Source organism: Topomyia yanbarensis, chromosome 1 (assembly GCF_030247195.1).
Source record: "Topomyia yanbarensis strain Yona2022 chromosome 1, ASM3024719v1, whole genome shotgun sequence".
In the NCBI taxonomy this organism is placed as follows: domain Eukaryota; kingdom Metazoa; phylum Arthropoda; class Insecta; order Diptera; family Culicidae; genus Topomyia; species Topomyia yanbarensis.
Window position 1 is genome coordinate 184,100,482 of NC_080670.1, and position 18,539 is coordinate 184,119,020.

Consider the following 18,539-nt stretch of genomic DNA (forward strand, 5'->3'; position numbering starts at 1 on the left):
GACTATGTTATAATGTTGGAAAAAAGAGTGTTATAATGGACCATTATTTCGTCGTTACGGACAGCTCAAGATCCATGAAGACCCTCCATTAGGTTAAGACTAAAAATCACTCCTTAGTTATTTTTTTTTATCATAGAGGTTTTAGCCTTACGGTCATTTGCCTCTTTTTCGGCTTAAAGAAATCTCTTTTGAAAAAATCTCCAACCCTATGTGCGGGGTAGGAAATCGAACCCAGGCGAGCTGCGTACAAGTCAATCGATTTACCAACTACGCTATGCCCGTCTCATCACTCCTTAGATAAAACGGGAGCTCTTAATCGCTTTATCTGAGAACTCTTCCCAGATTACTTTAAATTGAGTCCCATCGCATTGCTGTATATCTGCTTTGGTAAGGGCAACTGTAAACCTTGGGGAATTCATCACGGATTTCTGCATTTCTAAAAAATACCAGTTGTTTCAAAATATCATATTTTTTATGGTAAAACCCGTGATTGCCGACATCATCAAGCATATTTCATGCATCAGTGCTATAGAACATCTAACTGGCACTTGTTTTAAGATGGTTACAGTATTAAGTGGTGCATCGAGGAGACCGAGAAGGCTTATGGGCCTTTTTATGATTTGTTTTTTTATACTGTGCACAAGCCCTAACTAACGATCAATCACAAACCTGTACGCGCTGGTGTGGCCGACTGGTAGTTTGGCATTGGTTGACTTTTTCTGTGGGCCGTGTTGGGCAACACGGTTCGCAGTGTGGGTTGTGTGTCGATCTGTCGGTCGGCTTCGTCATCGTGCACAGGGTTATTAAATAAATGTAAAAGTAGGAACCTATTAGTAGTCGTAATAATTGTTGGTTTTAATAATTGTAATTTCTAGTACTAGTGTAGTATTGGTATGAGCTAATCGTATGTCTATCTATGTATGTGTTCGTCTAAGTACATGTGACAGCTGGGGTAGGGAATGTATGCAGAACTGCCATATAAGATACAATATGGGGTAGTCTTTCTTAGGATTTGTTGGCCACTTTTTTCCGGTGTTAAAGTCGTGCATTTGATTCGATTCATTAATTCCCGGTCAGCATAGCGTGATACAATTCTAACAATTTTACTTTCTCCCTCTCCCATTCTAAACGTACATACGCTCGTGGCCTTCGCGATAACACAAACCTGGTCACAAAAGCGAACATGCTATTGCAATCATCCACCCATACATTGACCCACCGCTTGCGCGATCATGAATTGATCACGTGCGAAAGTCTCTAACCTCGCTCCTAGCAGCCTATCCTCATGCCTTCAGTTAGACGAAGCGAAAAAAATGACACTGTTATCCACTAGACAGCACTTTCCATGGCGACATGACCGGGAACTTTGATGCTGTGAGGAATTCACTCTCTTCTAGCATTCAGCGCGTTAACATACAAACGCTTCAAACCGTCGCGATCATCCACGCACACTAAAGCCCACAGTTTAACAAACATGTGAACCACCTTATGATCAAGTGGATGTTTTAACACTAATAAGGCGTCGCCCCCGTCCTTAAATCTCATCCTTCGGTCGTAGCATCCAAGGTCAATTTCTTCAGTTGAATCTATAAAAATTACGCTCTTATTCACTAGTAAACACGTTTCATGGCGACATAACCGAGAACTCTAGTGATACGACTCTTTTCTTGTGTCTCTATAATGCACTAACAATTAAGTATTAGATTCACCCGATCATTCATGAATATACGCGAATATTCGAGTGGCCATACGGCTATAAAATCGAATTTGTGTATGCGAAGTTACATACACGGTAGAGAAAACGACAAACACATTACCATACAAACGCTCGGTCCCTTCACGATCATCCAAGCACACTTATGCACGCGATGTCGCAAACATGAAAATACCTCGGTGATTAAGTGAACGTTTTAGTGGTTATAAATTAACAAACGCGGTCTTAAAAGTGAACCTTCTAACGCCTTTGTTCGCGCAATCATGAATCGGTTACTTTCGGGAGTCCCTACTCCCGGCCCTAGCAGCCTAGATCCATGCCTTCTGTCGAACCAATAAAAATGACGGTCATATCCACTAAACAACACGTTCCATGGCAACATGACCGGAAACTCTGGTGATACGGCAGAACGCACTCTCTTCTAGCATCTGAGCCGTAAACCGAAAAATAAGTATCAGATTCATGGTCCGCGCGCGATCATCTAAGAACACAAGCGAATATGCGAATAGCATATTCTAGCACACGCGACATACACACGCCCACGCGATTGAACACGTTAACGTACAAACGCTCGAATCCTTCGCAATGGTACATACGATTGTGAAGTCCCTACGCACGCACACATCTGAACCGTACAATGAATATCACTTTCAGAATCAAGGCCTGCTGCAATTCACCTTAAGCAGTGCTTTAGTGGGCGCCATTGCCTGTCGTGTCTGCAATTGTAGTGTGTGATTCTGACCTAGCTCTATAGGTACAGTAGGACAACTCCCGAAAAAATGTCATTCACATGTAACACTGTGACCATTTTCTTTTTTTTTTTTATTATTCGGTCATAGTTCTCACAGAAAAAGTGTCAGTTTCCACATATGCACAAGCCTTACGATACTGTGTTGTGGTGTTAATGTGTGATCGTTCGAAGAACCGCACTTAAGATTGAATTTTATCGATTTGAACAGGGCCTAGAGGTATAAGATTGCACTTAAGCTTACAAAGAGTAAAGCCTGTGCATAGTTGGGTAGTGGTATCCCTGAGCATATCACAAGTGTGTTAGTGCAAGTTTTCTAATCGAACCATCATTCATATTCACAAAGAACTGTCATCATTGTTTTTGCTGGCGTTTCATTTAGTAAAATATTTTTTTCTTGTGAAAGAAAATTTATAGCGATGCTTCATAGAGTGAAGAAAATTTCCATGAATCGTAGAATGTTAAAACTATTTCGGATATTTGTTCTCAAAATTCTTCCACAAGGTAGGTAACTAAGTTACGTGATGACGAGAACAAATAAATAAAGCATATTGTATGTGAACAGTGAAAAATGATAGTTTCGTTGAAGATGATATCGTCACAGATTATATTGGTACAGGCGGCACCAATGAATGATAATGGTCAAATTCACGAATCGCCTTTGGTATCAGAAAAAATAAAAAAAACATGGAAGGTTTTAAATGCAATTGTTATATTGATTGCCGCAGGATGATTACATCAAAATAATCGAAATACGAACTTATTTTGGGATTTTGACGATACATGGACAGTATAATTTTTAGAGAGAAAGAGAAAACTAGCGTGAAGAACCTGTGTGTACGAACACTGCGTACGAACATGAGGTTCGGTGGTGTAGACGAACACGTACACGTGGTTTGGTACGCATTAGCGCGTTCGAGTTTGCACACGAAATGTGGGTTTAAAATGAGCACAGAACTAGAGTGAACATGGTGTTCACTTGATAAGACTGATGAGCGGAAGTCTATTTCTGCTGCTATATTATACAACGCTTTTGAAATCATCAGAAGGAAATGACTCATGCAGTAGGTGTGCTGCACAATATATACACTTTTTATTTATGTTACCGACAGTTAAAGTATCTGTGACTGCCAGTGATGCCACAAGTACAGATTTATCTAGAAAGGTACAGATTTTTGAATCATTTTTGGTACAGATTACAGATTTTTGTAAAAAAGTACAGATTGGTACAGATTTTTTTTACATGATAGCAAGGGAAAATTAATTTAACTCTAAGACAAGACAATCGGTTTCTTATTTTTCCTTCGACATTCTTCTTTTCGCACATTTTGCCGAAATCTTCCGAACAGTGTTGCTATTTTTATTAATGAAAATGGAGTCTTGTTAATTTATTTTATGCCGGCAATATTTTGTATCTTTAATCCACTATATTGATGAAGGGCACGATTTTTCTATGTCATGGGTGTTTAGTAAGGTTTGATGAAAAATTTTAGATTATGGTATGATTTCTGTCTTATTTTTGTTAAAGTTAATCAACCACGTATACGGTAAATGCATGATAAATACTTGTTTTACTTTACCTCACAATTTCTGTTCAATTTACTCATTTTTCCTTTTTAACGGTAATTATTTTATTTGTCAAAAGTAATGACAATCTTTTCCTATAAAAAAAGCAACACTGCCAAACATCATTTCGCCAACCATGCAGTGACATTGCGTACAGTGCAAAAAGTCAAAATCAACCAATCAGGAGCTGGACTATTCTGACGTAAAATTGGAACAAAAACGCCCCCCCCCCCTATTGTCACGACTTGTCTTAGAATTTAATCTGCGATGCATCCCAGTAAACAGCAGGTAAACGTTGAGTTAGGCAGCAGTGATGGCAAGAAGCTGAAGTGGAGCTGGTACTAATTGAGCTTGAACTGAAGCTGATATTAGAATGCTATGTGCGAGAAACCTGCTTCCAGCAAATCAAAGGGATGATGTCTAAGTGAAAGCCGAGCGAATCTTCTCGGAGTGCATACGTTTACTTTGACCTGATCCATTTGAATTCCTGCAAGCAGGTTTCTCGCATCCTATTGATATTACCAGCTCCATTTCAGCTTCTCGCCGCCATTCTTTTGGCCACCTTTGGTTGCAAACAAAGTCGCAATGAGAATTTGAGCTGGAGCTGATATTGGCATTACCCAGTCAAACTCATCCGGAATTCTAACTGGTTTCTTGCGGAATTCCAGCTCAATTAAAACAACCGAGTCAGAATGTTTGGTTTGATTTCCCCCAATGAACAATATGTTAAAGAAAAATGATTTTTGTCTATAAAATTTCGCACGGATCGCTTATATGGTTCCGGAAATATAGACTGAACCGTCCGGTCATATATGAAATGGCCATATAAGCCGGAACTCAAAATCTTTTTCAAGGGGGGGACCCCATGAAATTTCAGAAATTGAATTCGTATTTTTGATGCCAAACATCTGTAAAATGCATGAAACGTCGAGAACAATTTTTTTTATAACAAATAATTTTTTTTTATGAAAATCGACTTTTTGGGACTTTACGGATTTCGCACCTTTTTCAGTTCAATATTACCGTGGCTGTTTTTTGTTTTACAAAATTTTAGAACTCGAATAATGATTTCTTTTCTTGTATATTTGTCATGTCATGTATAATAATAAAATGTGATATATGCATTCGAAAGGTTTCAATGAATATAAACTACGCAAACATTCTCGTGTTCATGATTGAGAAAGGCACAATTGCACCGCTAGGTGGATTAAAACAGGTTTTTTAAAACTACCTTGTTATTGTTTGGGTACAGAATCCGGTACAGATTTTTCTATAGAAGAGTACAGATAGAAAAGTTTTTTCAACTCCCAGTACAGATCCTTATTTGCAAGAATGCAAGCACGAGACATTTCACGTGGGTTAGCCATGGCTGTCTTGTTTTACCCAATGAAAACTGTGCTAAGTAACTTTCCAATATAGAAGATTCGACTATGGAAGTACGGTTCTTGAACCAATGCTAGGGAAGCTTTACTTTCCTAGATAATGCGATATAGATTCAACTGCGATTTCATATTTTCGGCTGTCCATAGACGACACCATATTGGGGCGACTGCAAATACCAAAGTTCCTTATCCAATGTGTTAAAGAACTCCAGGTCGCAGGCGATTTGAATTACTTGTGAGTTTAGCTTTTCGTAACTAAGTCCATTTTCGGTGACTACACCATCAATCTCAACTTCTCGGACGGGCACGTAAACAAAATACTTTTTTCGTAAGAAAAGACAAAATGATTTTCAATAGACCTTTCTTGTCATACCTAACCCCTATTTTTCTTAATTTTTATCGAAAGAGTTCCTATTTTTATCGAAAGAGTTCATTTTTTTAAGGACATTCCTGTTGAAACTTTTTTTTAACTTTTTCTGATTTTTTATGATTTTTTAAAAATTGCAGAATGCAAGAATGTTGAATATTTTTTTCATCAATGCAAGAATAGTGGGTCATCAACTATAAGTTTCGGCAGCACTGTTTTGCATTTTTCGAAAAGTTTTCTCGGCAACACTGCAAATGAAGTGGTGTATCGCGGTATAACATTCATTAGTGAATCTAAACAAGTCTGAGTGAATCTTAAACTGTCAAATTTTATTGATTGGCTGGCTTATTGAGGTTTCTTGATTTATTTTGAATGGCGATTTCCATCGGGCGATGAATTTCATTTTTTTTTTTTCAATTAGAACACTCAACTAGCATCATAGTTCTTGACACATTGGAACAGTATGAACAGAAGACAAATATCCGACGGGAATATCAAAATAACAAGTTAGAATTTTCCTCGCATGATTCAGACCCTGCAGAAGTCTAATTCATCCGTGGGAGTGAATGTACCCCGATTGAAAACAACTGGCCTAATATAAGCACCCAGATTTGTGTGATGTGCTGAGATTTTGTTTTCGCAACTCTACGATAAAGCTGCTGGGTTGAATACGGTAACAAGTTTAGAGTGTGTTTTTTCCTGTTTTAAGCTGTGAATTCAAAAACAATCAATTTGCAATTGCTTGTTCGATTATGGTTCAACGAGTTTGAAGTACCGGTACAACTTCAGCCATTGAATTCATGCTGTTCGCTAAACTTTGCTGTATCATAGGTAGTAGGTACGGTTGAGTTTTTTACGGTAAAGCTTAGCGAATTGTTTGAAAATGTTTGGAAAATTGATCTAATTTTTTTCGTTTATTAACCCAATTTTTTTCTAGTGCAAATAGGGTCTAAGAACAATTTTTCCTTGAAAATGGTGGGATCAAGAAACACGAAAAGCCTTTTTTCATAAAGTTAGGTGCTTTCCTTGTAGTGCTAGAAGCTGCTCAATTTTTACCTTCTAATGCTCCATGCTATTCTTCTAGAATATTCACAACAGTCCAATTGTGTGGAAAATGTAGCCAAAGACAGTCTAAATTGATAAGTTTTATCAGTTTTCAAAAATATTGCAACATAACGAAGATATATGAAAAATTCATTTTCCGTCATCAACGTAAACTGTCCCTGGCAGCACTGCTACATCGGAATCCAATCAGACTAATTGCAATAACTTCAGCTCTAGAGCTGATCTTTGCAACTGTTAATACTCAAATGAAAGGCAATAGTCACATTTATTAGCCTTATTTGTTTTGGTGAAAAACAGTGGCCTCAAACAAAAATTAAAGCTGTTTAAAAACGTTGTTGTCCACAAACAACATGGGCATGAATGGGTTAAAGAAAAAAGTTTTTTGATTACATCCATCAATAGAGCTCATCTTTTTACATGTAAGAATTAAGTGTCATTCCAATCGAGTACGAGACCTATCAAAAAACTTTCATTCCGAAGAAAATCGCTTCGAATCCTTCTCGAACGAGGGCCATTGATAGGTCTCGTGCTCGATTAGAATGACACTGACATATAGATGGTAAACAAATGATAGAGATGGCGCGTGTTTATCAGAAAGGATTTAGCGTCGTTAGTAATAATACCTATATATTTCAGTCTACTTTCTACTTCTGCCGCAGTCAGACGTACAATCGAGCCAAGTGAACAACATGCATCTCGATCTAGTGTGCATTGTCTCGAGATCAAAGGAAACATCGGATTAGTCTTGTCATCATGAGTAAAGTTGACGAAAAAGCTCTTCTCCGACCCAACGCTGCGGTCGTTGACTTTAAATTTTGTTCAAAACGACCGAGTTTTAGTGAAGGGGAATACCTTCTGAAGGTAAAAATGCAACTTAGGCTTGCGGAAGTCTTGTACCTTCAGTATCATCATCTTCGCAATGCAGTGTTAATATCATTCAACACATTAGCACAAGCCGAGCGTTTTGTTTTGAAGAACAACTTAAAACACGTGGTTGAAAGTGACAACGTTGGAATTAAGATTCTCGTATATATTGAGAATGATTATATAGATGTAAGGTTATATAACCTATCACCTCGTACCACTCCTGAGCCAATTGCAAAATGCATGTCGCCATACGGAGAAGTAGAATCCGTTACACCTGATACTTGGAGAAACTTCTTCCCGGGTACTCCTAACGGCGTTTTTGTAGTGAGAATGCGGGTTGAAAGGCCTGTACCCTCCTACTTGACAATAAAACTCAAAACTCACGGAACTACAATTATGCAAACTACGCTATGCACCTATGAGGGGCAAACTCCTACGTGCAAATATTATAATCAGACAGCTCATCATGGACAACCTTGCGCGGAAGATGCAGAGGAAAATTCATCTCAACCGATTGCCGACTCATCTACGGCAAACCAACCTAAAACAGAGTTTTCAATATCAATGCCGGAACCAAAAACGGTGGCCAAATTTGTGGCAGCTGTTCAGACCATAATGACAACCGTAAAAGAATCATCCAGCACCCCAAAAGCAACTGTAAGCAACGAATGTAGTAACAATGACGACGGATTTACACTGATCAATAATAAGTGCAACAAACAGGGGAGAACATCTGATCCCGGACACCAAGCCAGATTTGACCGGGACGTGAAAAACAAGAGAGAATTAAATGACCCCCCTGCCGCTGTCTGCCGACAGACCTCGCGAAAGAAGGTCTCCGCTCGCAATAAAAAGTTGCGCGCGAGATCCAATATTACTACAATAATTCTTGTTTGTATTTTTATTTTTACATGTATTGTAAATATATAAAAGATCCACGGCTCCGGTAAGCTACCGCTATGAGCCGTGTCAAATAAACGAATTAAAAAAAACCTATATATTTCCATAAAACTTCAGAATGATTTTTAATTGGTTTCTAACGCAAATGTAAACAGACACTGTAGGTCTTATTTGACAATGGTTTCAGCAAAAGGTGTTAGCATCTTTGATTGTAAACCTAAAGGATAGGGGTCAAGTGGTTTCCTGGGTAGCTTAAGTATATGTTTAAATATCATTTTACAAACATAAAATAAAAAAGTTTTATTAGGAATTTTTAACGTGCTAGTTCACTTGCAGTAGACTAAAATAACATATGCACTGTACTATACTGCCAATGATCGCATATCAGTCCCATAAAGATAGGAAATCCCATAGAAAACAGGACAACTATGCGATCATGGATAGTATATTTCTCCTTAGGGCATGTTCAGGAGCGTTTTATTTTGTATAGGAGTTTCAAAATAGAACTAGAACTGAAATATTCACATCTCCAGCAGAGCATTTTGTTTTATAATTTCGAACAGTTTTGTTTTAAATTTTAAAACTGTTATACGACGGCGTTCTATTTGCTGCTGATTTTAAAACACATTTAGAACTGCGTTTTAAATACATGGAGAGTACTCAGCAGAGACGCTTAGACCCGATAGACCGGGGAAAAATAAATTTGAATGCAGAAACGCTAAAGGCATCGCGAGACATAAATTTTAAACTGAATGAAACACCCGCGAAAACTGTTGCTGGGAACAGCAATTCTAGTTTTAAAATTTTCAGTTTTATATTATAGAATTGTCAAAATTATGAATCTAGAAATGAAACACTTCTGAACATGCCCTTAGTGGAGAACAATTTAGCTAAAAATTATTTTTTCTCCATTAAGGAGAAAAATGTTTAAAACCATCCCGTGTGAAGCGCCTAAAACCTAAAACTAAATTAGTTACGGAATTTGCGTTTCGATTTCGTCTCATCAGAATCCGACACTAACTTTTCTTGCGAGACATCACGCTTGAGTAGGGGTTTACTCAGGAACACAAATTGTGTCCGTTTTTTTTGTGCGTCAATCCGGCACCAGTTTAGTCCTGTCACTAAGTTAGTGTCGGATTCTGATGAAACGAAGTCGAAACGCAAATTTCGTAACTAATTTACAACAACATATAGTTTGATGACCACAGATAATATGAATAATTTGAAAGTGTGTTTTATTGTTGAATGTTACCGTTAGTGAATTTGTGTGAATTTTACAATTTTATACATATATTCTTTCAATCCCAACTTACTTTTTCATCATTTGCCTACTTGAATACTTTACCGCCGGGAGTGGGCGTAGCGTATTGGTAAATCGATTGCCTTGTACGCAGCGCACCTGGGTTCGAGTCCCGACCCCGCACATAGGGTTAGAAATTTTTCCTAAGAGATTTTTCTAACCCGAAGAGGCGAATGACCTTAAGGTTAAAACCTCTATAATTGAAATAAAAAAAAAAAAAAAAAAACTTTACCGCCTTTCGCTACAAATAAATTCAATTTGTACAAGAACGTTTCTCCGCATACATGATGCAAATTTCTTCGTCGTTGGATGCCCTTGTTTGCGACACAGAAACGTGCTAATCGAAATCGTATGTACATACGAAAATCATCGAGGAACCAAAAACATTTTTTGTCACCATCGAACGAAAAGAAAAAAGCTACCGAGACGCACCGCCCAAAACCGAACCAAGTTTCCTCCATTCCATCGAATCAATTTCTGGTGGTTCCCCGCACGTGCACTAACAATGGCATTTCGACAGTATCCTTCCTTTTCTATCGATCTCTTTCTCTACTTTCAAACAGGTTGGATTTTCCGCTTACAGTTCGATCTCGGGAATTTAGAAATACAAATGCTCGGCTTTTTTTTGTTGGGTGCAGCCGCCGGGTTTTATTTAAGCATATTTTCTTTTCGATGGCTCACATCACATTATACAGCAGTTCAGAGGTTCCTTTTCCGCCGTAAAAGCAATGATTTATTTTCTCGGTATAGCAACCAGAGTAGGCGATGAAAAAAAATACACAGCCATCTCACAATCAGCTGCTATCGTCCGGGTTACGAAAGCACTGCGGGTGTTGAACCATTTCATTTTAATATAGAAGTACTGCAAATGTACACAACGATGCTCGAGGAAACGGAAGAGAGAAGGAAAAGAATCGAATCTCAATACTTTGTTGATCCAGTTTCGTCGGGGCATTCCTCTATTGTTTCTATTGCCTTTACTGTAAGTTCTATAGATATTTAGAATGTAATTCTTTTCACTGTCCAACCAAACGGTGATGGGAAATTTTACACAGAGCCGTTTGGCCGAAAGGTTGTTTGGTTGAATATCATTTGACCGAAAGGAAGTCTGGATGAAATGATGTTGACCATTTGGTCGAAAAGCGTTTCATTTCTGATAGAAGGGTCGTTCGGCCAACTTATAACTAAGTTAGTGATGGAATTTGTTTAGGGACCATGCATAAAATACGCAACGTCAAAATTATTTAAAATTGTCTCCCCCTCCCCATGTAGCAAATTGTTACAAATTTATTTATACTCCGTCGAGCTAGACGACGAATTCAATAATAAAATCGGTATAAACATGTTACGTTTCGTTTTAGTTTTCTTCCCTTTCCCATATGTCACAGCAACTAAAATTGTTGCGTAATTTTTGAATTAAATGAGTTCTGGCACTAAGTTAGTGCCGGATTCTGATGAGACGAAGCCGAAACGCACATTACATAATTAATTTATTCTTCGTTGTTTTTTTTTTATTTTTGTTAAGTGAGTCCAGCATTCCTCTCAAAATTATCTGAACGTTTAGCATTAAATACTTATAAAAAGTTTCTAGACCATTTGTTACGAAAATCGTCAAATGTATCATGCTTTTGTTACGTCTCTCTGATCGGGTACTGTACGCAATACTGCAGCGCTTTTTGTTCACCGCTAGTGACATCGTCTAAATTCTGCAAAGTTTTATCTTTCCACATCAAAACTCAGAAAAAAAATACTGCTATAATCATGACGATGTGAAATTTTCCAACTGAATCAAGGCTGAACTGGCACCGGCGATTGACACGAGCTTTTAGGGGATAGCAACTTTATTAAATTTAACGCGGGAATATTATCCAGCTGACCCCGACTTTCTTCGGAGTGGAAAAGTTGGAAGGACAGTGACAGAAATTTAATAATCGATCGATCGTTTTTTTCTCTTTCCTTATCATCATGCTTCTGGAGCGAGGGAGGCAGGCATCCCGCTTACTGCTAAGCTTGTGACAAGATATGCGGAAATCTGGCAACAAATAGCCAATATCCGCGAGCGTTTTCCATCATCGGGAATCGAATGAGCGTTCGATGCGGAACTGTATATATGTATAATGATACTTTTCTTCGTCCGGAACGTGGGATTCTTTCATTATGGAAAAGTTTCAATAATTTAAGGTGGATGTCAAATTGAAAAGCGACAGTTTTGCGTTTCAATTTCTAGAGTTCTACTATCTTTCACTACGACCAATTATAAAACGAAAGAAGAAATAGAAAATATTGCAACTCACTGAGAAGATTTTTTATCGTCCCCTTTTAACCCGTCATCGAATCTTTACAGCACGATCCCTGCTACATCACCGTTAGTTTGAGAAGAGCGACAGCGAGCGAGCTGTTCTGCTAAACATACGTACAGTGATGCTGTACCATGTTTGGAAAATTATTTGAACATCAGTCATGTGTATCGTGATTCGGTATCGTGTGACGCAACGGAATAGATACGGCATCATAGATGGTTCATAAAATACAAATCGTTGAAATCATCAATCCGAAAGTACTGAAAAACTGTGCTTAATTGAACAGCTTATGGATTTTTTCTAAAATTCATTCAAAAAACTTCTGAAAAATTCCTCCCAATAGTAGGCAGATAGTGTGTTTCTGTAAAACAATAATACGAAAAAGCATCAAACGTTTTCGTAATCTTTATGAAACATATTTCAGAGGAGTGGAGATTATTTATCACATCCGTATGGATACAGGAAAGACAAATTGATCCTCAAGCAAACGAAATGCCACCTTGCCTTTTAGCCGGCGTCGGCGGTAAAACATAATGATGAGTTATGTTCTACCATAGACCATGCGGTAGACTTGGGTGCAACGCCCAACTCCTACTCTGCAGAAGGCAAAGAATTCTTCACATTTCCTTTCGATCATGCCCATATGAGCCTGCCTAGTTCTAGTTTTCCGCTCTAAGTTTATAACTGATTCGCTCTAGAATACCTATTCGTCTTTCACTTTCATTGCTTTCGTTTCTCTTAGTCTCAAATTTGCCGAATATGGCCAACAAAATCGATACAGTAGAACCTTGAGGCAATTAAAACATAGTAACAAATGTGAAGAGTATAAGAAATGTAAAAAAGTAAAAAATGTAAAAAAAGGTAAAATATGCTAAAAGGTAAAAAATGTACAAAACGTAAAAAAATGTGAAAAATGTGAAAAAGGTGAAAAATTTAAAAAAGGTAACAATGTAAAAAAATAAATAATGTAAAAAAGGTAACAATGTAAAAAAGGTAAAAATTGTAGAAACGTTAAAAAAATATAAAAAAGGAATAATGGTAAAAAATGTAAAAAAGTTCCAAATGTAAAAAAATTTAAAAAAGGTAAAAAATGTAAAAAAGCTACAAAATACAAAAAATGTAAAAAAGGTAACAGTGTAAAAAATGTAAAAAGTTAGAAAATATAAAAAAGTGAAAAAGGTAAAAAATGTAAAAATTGTTAAAAATGTAAAAAGTGCAAGAAATGTAAAAAAAGGTCACAATGTAGAAAAAGGTATAAAATGTAAAAAAAGATAAAAAATGTAAAAATTGTAAAAGAATGTAAAAAATCTAAGAAATGTGAAAATTGAAAAATGTAAAAATGGCAAAAAATGTAAAAAAGGTACAAACCGTAAAAAATATAAAAAAGGTAAAAAACGTAAAAATGTATAAAAGGTACAAAATGTTAAAAAGGTACAAAACGTCAAAAATGTAAAAAAGGTAAAAAATATAAAAAAGTAAAAATGGTAAAAAAGGTCAAAATGTAAAAAAGGTTAAATATGCAAAAATTGTAAAAAATATAAGAAATGTAAAAAAGTTAAAAAATGTAAAAAGGTAAAATATGTAAAAAAGGTAAAATATGTAAAAAAGGTAAAAAATGTACAAAATCTAAGAAATGTAAAAAAAAAATAAAAAATGTAAAAAAGGTAAAAAATGCAAAAAAGGTAAAAAAAATGTAAAAAATAAAAAATGCAAAAAAGTAAAAAAGGGAAAAAATAAGAAGGGTAAAAACATGTAAAAATTATGAAAAAGGTAAAAAATGTAAAAATGATAATAAAATGTAAAAAAGGTAAAAATGTAAAAAAGATAAAAAGGTTAAAAAGGCAAAAATGTAAAAAAGGTAAAAAATGCACAAATGGAAAAAAATGTAAATAAGGTAAAAAAAGTGAAAAAGGTTAAACATGTAAAAAAATATAATAAAGGTATAAAATGTAAAAAGAGTAATAAATGTAAAAAAGGAAACAAAATGTAAAAAAGGTAAAAATGTAGAAAATGTAAAAAATGAAAAAAGGTAAAAAATGTAAAAAAGGTATAAAATATAAGAAAGGTAAAAAATGTAAAAAAGATAGAAAAGCTAAAAAATGTAAAAAACGTATCAATGTAAAAAAGATAACAATGTAAAAAATGTAAAAAAGGTAAAAAATGTAAAAAGTTAGAAAATATAAAAAAGTGAAAAGGTAAAAAATGTAAAAATTGTTAAAAATGTAAAAATTGTTAAAAATGTAAAAAGTGCAAGAAATGTAAAAAATTTAAAAAAAGGTCAAAATGTAGAAAAAGGTATAAAATGTAAAAAAATGTAAAAATTGTAAAAGAATGTAAAAAATCTAAGAAATGTAAAAAATTGAAAAAGGTAAAAAATGTAAAAAGGTAAAAAATGGAAAAAAGGTACAAAATGTAAAAAAGGTAAAATATGCAAAAATTGTGAAAAATATAAGAAATGTAAAAAAGTTAAAAAATATAAAAAAGTAAAAATGGTAAAAAAGGTCAAAATGTAAAAAAGGTAAAATATGCAAAAATTGTAAAAAATATAAGAAATGTAAAAAAGTTAAAAAATGTAAAAAGGTAAAATATGTAAAAAAGGTAAAATATGTAAAAAAGGTAAAAAATGTACAAAATCTAAGAAATGTAAAAAAAAAATAAAAAATGTAAAAAAGGTAAAAAATGCAAAAAAGGTAAAAAAATGTAAAAAATAAAAAATGCAAAAAAGTAAAAAAGGGAAAAAATAAGAAGGGTAAAAACATGTAAAAATTATGAAAAAGGTAAAAAATGTAAAAATGATAATAAAATGTAAAAAAGGTAAAAATGTAAAAAAGATAAAAAGGTTAAAAAGGCAAAAATGTAAAAAAGGTAAAAAATGCACAAATGGAAAAAAATGTAAATAAGGTAAAAAAAGTGAAAAAGGTTAAACATGTAAAAAAATATAATAAAGGTATAAAATGTAAAAAGAGTAATAAATGTAAAAAAGGAAACAAAATGTAAAAAAGGTAAAAATGTAGAAAATGTAAAAAATGAAAAAAGGTAAAAAATGTAAAAAGGTAAAAAATGTAAAAAAGGTATAAAATATAAGAAAGGTAAAAAATGTAAAAAAGATAGAAAAGCTAAAAAATGTAAAAAACGTATCAATGTAAAAAAGATAACAATGTAAAAAATGTAAAAAAGGTAAAAAATGTAAAAAGTTAGAAAATATAAAAAAGTGAAAAGGTAAAAAATGTAAAAATTGTTAAAAATGTAAAAAGTGCAAGAAATGTAAAAAATTTAAAAAAAGGTCAAAATGTAGAAAAAGGTATAAAATGTAAAAAAATGTAAAAATTGTAAAAGAATGTAAAAAATCTAAGAAATGTAAAAAATTGAAAAAGGTAAAAAATGTAAAAAGGTAAAAAATGGAAAAAAGGTACAAAATGTAAAAAAGGTAAAATATGCAAAAATTGTGAAAAATATAAGAAATGTAAAAAAGTTAAAAAATATAAAAAAGTAAAAATGGTAAAAAAGGTCAAAATGTAAAAAAGGTAAAATATGCAAAAATTGTAAAAAATATAAGAAATGTAAAAAAGTTAAAAAATGTAAAAAGGTAAAATATGTAAAAAAGGTAAAAAATGTACAAAATCTAAGAAATGTAAAAAAAAATAAAAAATGTAAAAAAGGTAAAAAATGCAAAAAAGGTAAAAAAATGTAAAAAATAAAAAATGCAAAAAAGTAAAAAAGGGAAAAAATAAGAAGGGTAAACACATGTAAAAATTATGAAAAAGGTAAAAAATGTAAAAATGATAATAAAATGTAAAAAAGGTAAAAATGTAAAAAAGATAAAAAGGTTAAAAGGGCAAAAATGTAAAAAAGGTAAAAAATGCTCAAATGGAAAAAAATGTAAATAAGGTAAAAAAAGTGAAAAAGGTTAAACATGTAAAAAAATATAATAAAGGTATAAAATGTAAAAAGAGTAATAAATGTAAAAAAGGAAACAAAATGTAAAAAAGGTAAAAATGTAGAAAATGTAAAAAATGAATAAAGGTAAAAAATGTAAAAAAGGTATAAAATATAAGAAAGGTAAAAAATGTAAAAAAGATAGAAAAGCTAAAAAATGTAAAAAACGTATCAAAGTAAAAAAGATAAAAATGTAAAAAAGGTAAAAAATATAAAAAATGTAAAAAAGGTAAAAAATGTAAAAAGTTAGAAAATATAAAAAAGTGAAAAGGTAAAAAATGTAAAAATTGTTAAAAATGTAAAAAGTGCAAGAAATGTAAAAAATTAAAAAAAAGGTCAAAATGTAGAAAAAGGTATAAAATGTAAAAAAATGTAAAAATTGTAAAAGAATGTAAAAAATCTAAGAAATGTAAAAAATGGAAAAAAGGTACAAAATGTAAAAAAGGTAAAATATGCAAAAATTGTGAAAAATATAAGAAATGTAAAAAAGTTAAAAAATGTGAAAAAGTAAAATATGTAAAAATTGTAAAAAATCTAAGAAATGTAAAAAAAATAAAAAAGGTAAAAAATGCAACAAAGGTAAAAAATGCAAAAAAGGGAAAAAATAAGAAGGGTAAAAACATGTAAAAATTATGAAAAAGGTAAAAAATGTAAAAATGGTAATAAAATGTAAAAAAGGGAAAAAATGTAAAAAGAGTAATAAATGGAAAAAAGGTATCAAATATAAGAAAGGTAAAAAATGTAAAAAAGATAGAGAAGCTAAAAATGTAAAATAGTAAAAAGTGTAAAAAATGTAAAAAAGTTAAAAAATGTAAAAGTTAGAAAATATAAAAAAGTGAAAATGGTAAAAAAATGTAATAAGGTAAAAAATGTAAAAAATGTAAAAAAGGTCAAAATGTAGAAAAAGGTATAAAATGTAAAAAAAAGATAAAAATGTAAAAATTGTAAAAGAATGAAAAAAATCTAAGAAATGTGAAAAATTGAATAATGTAAAAATGGTAAAAAATGTAAAAAAGGTAGAAAACGTAAAAATGTATAAAAGATATAAAATGTTAAAAAGATACAAAACTTCAAAAATTTAAAAAAGTAAAAAATATGAAAAAGTAAAAATGGTAAAAAAGTTATAAAATGTAAAAAGGTAAAATATGTAAAAAAGGTAAAAAATGTAAAAAATCTAAGAAACGTAAAAAAAAATAAAAAAGGTAAAAAATGCAAAAAAGGTAAAAAATGTAAAAAGGTAAAAAATGCAAAAAAGTAAAAAAGGGGAAAATGTAAAAAGGTACAAAACGTAAAAAAGGTAAAAATGCATAAAAAGGTAAAAAAATAAAAAGGGTAAAAACATGTAAAAATTATGAAAAAGATAAAAAATGTAAAAATGGTAATAAAATGTTAAAAATGTTAAAAATGGTAAAAAATGTAAAAAGGTCAAAAAAGTAGAAAAGGTAAAAAAGGGAAAAATGTAAAAAAGGTAGAAAAGGCTAAAATGTAAAAAAGGTAAAAAATTTTAAAAAGAAAAAATGTTAAAAATATAAAAAAGGTAAAATGTAAAAAAAAAACGGGAAATATGTACAAAATGTCAAAAAGGCAACAAATGTAGAAAAGGTAAAATATGCACAAATGGAAAAAAAATGTAAATAAGGTAAAAAAAAGTGAAAAAGGTAAAAATGTAAAAAAATGTAATAAAGGTATAAAATGTAAAAAAGGTAAAAAATGTAAAAAGAGTAATAAATGTAAAAATGGAAACAAAATGTAAAAAAGGGAAAAATGTAAAAAGGTACAAAACGTAAAAAAGGTTAAAAATGTATAAAAAGTAAAAAAGGTAAAAAAATAAAAAGGGTAAAAACATGTAAAAATTATGAAAAAGGTAGAAAATGTAAAAATGGTAATAAAATGTAAAAAAGGTAGAAAAGTAAAAATGTAAAAAAGGTAAAACAGGCAAAAATGTAAAAAAGGTAAAAATGTAATAAAATGTAACAAATTTAAAAAATGTAAAATAAATGTAAAAAAGATATAAAATTTAAAAAAAGGAAAAAAGATACAGAATGTAAATAAGGTAAAAAAAGTAAAAAGGTAAAAATGGTAAAAAGGTAAAAAATGTAAATAGAGTAATAAATGTAAAAAAGGAAACAAAATGTAAAAAAGGTAAAAATGTAGAAAAAGTAAAAAGGTAAAAAATGTAAAAAAGGTATAAAATATAAGAAAGGTAAAAAATGTAAAAAAGATAGAAAAGCTAAAAAATGGAAAAAAGTCAACAAGTCTAAAAAAGGTACAAATTTAAAAAAGGTAAAAATGTAAAAAAAATTACAAATGCAAAAAATGTAAATAAGGTCAAAAATGTAAAAAAGGTACAAAATGTAAAAAAGGTGAAAAAAATGTAAAATATCTAGATAACAA

The 18,539-nt window shown here is 32.1% G+C and overlaps 1 protein-coding gene across 1 annotated transcript in view; it reads left to right on the top strand.

The window, feature by feature from the left end:
- The window catches only part of LOC131683906 (uncharacterized), a 155,321-nt gene that overhangs the window by 10,492 nt on the left and 126,290 nt on the right, over positions 1–18,539 (top strand). The window lies entirely within an intron of this gene.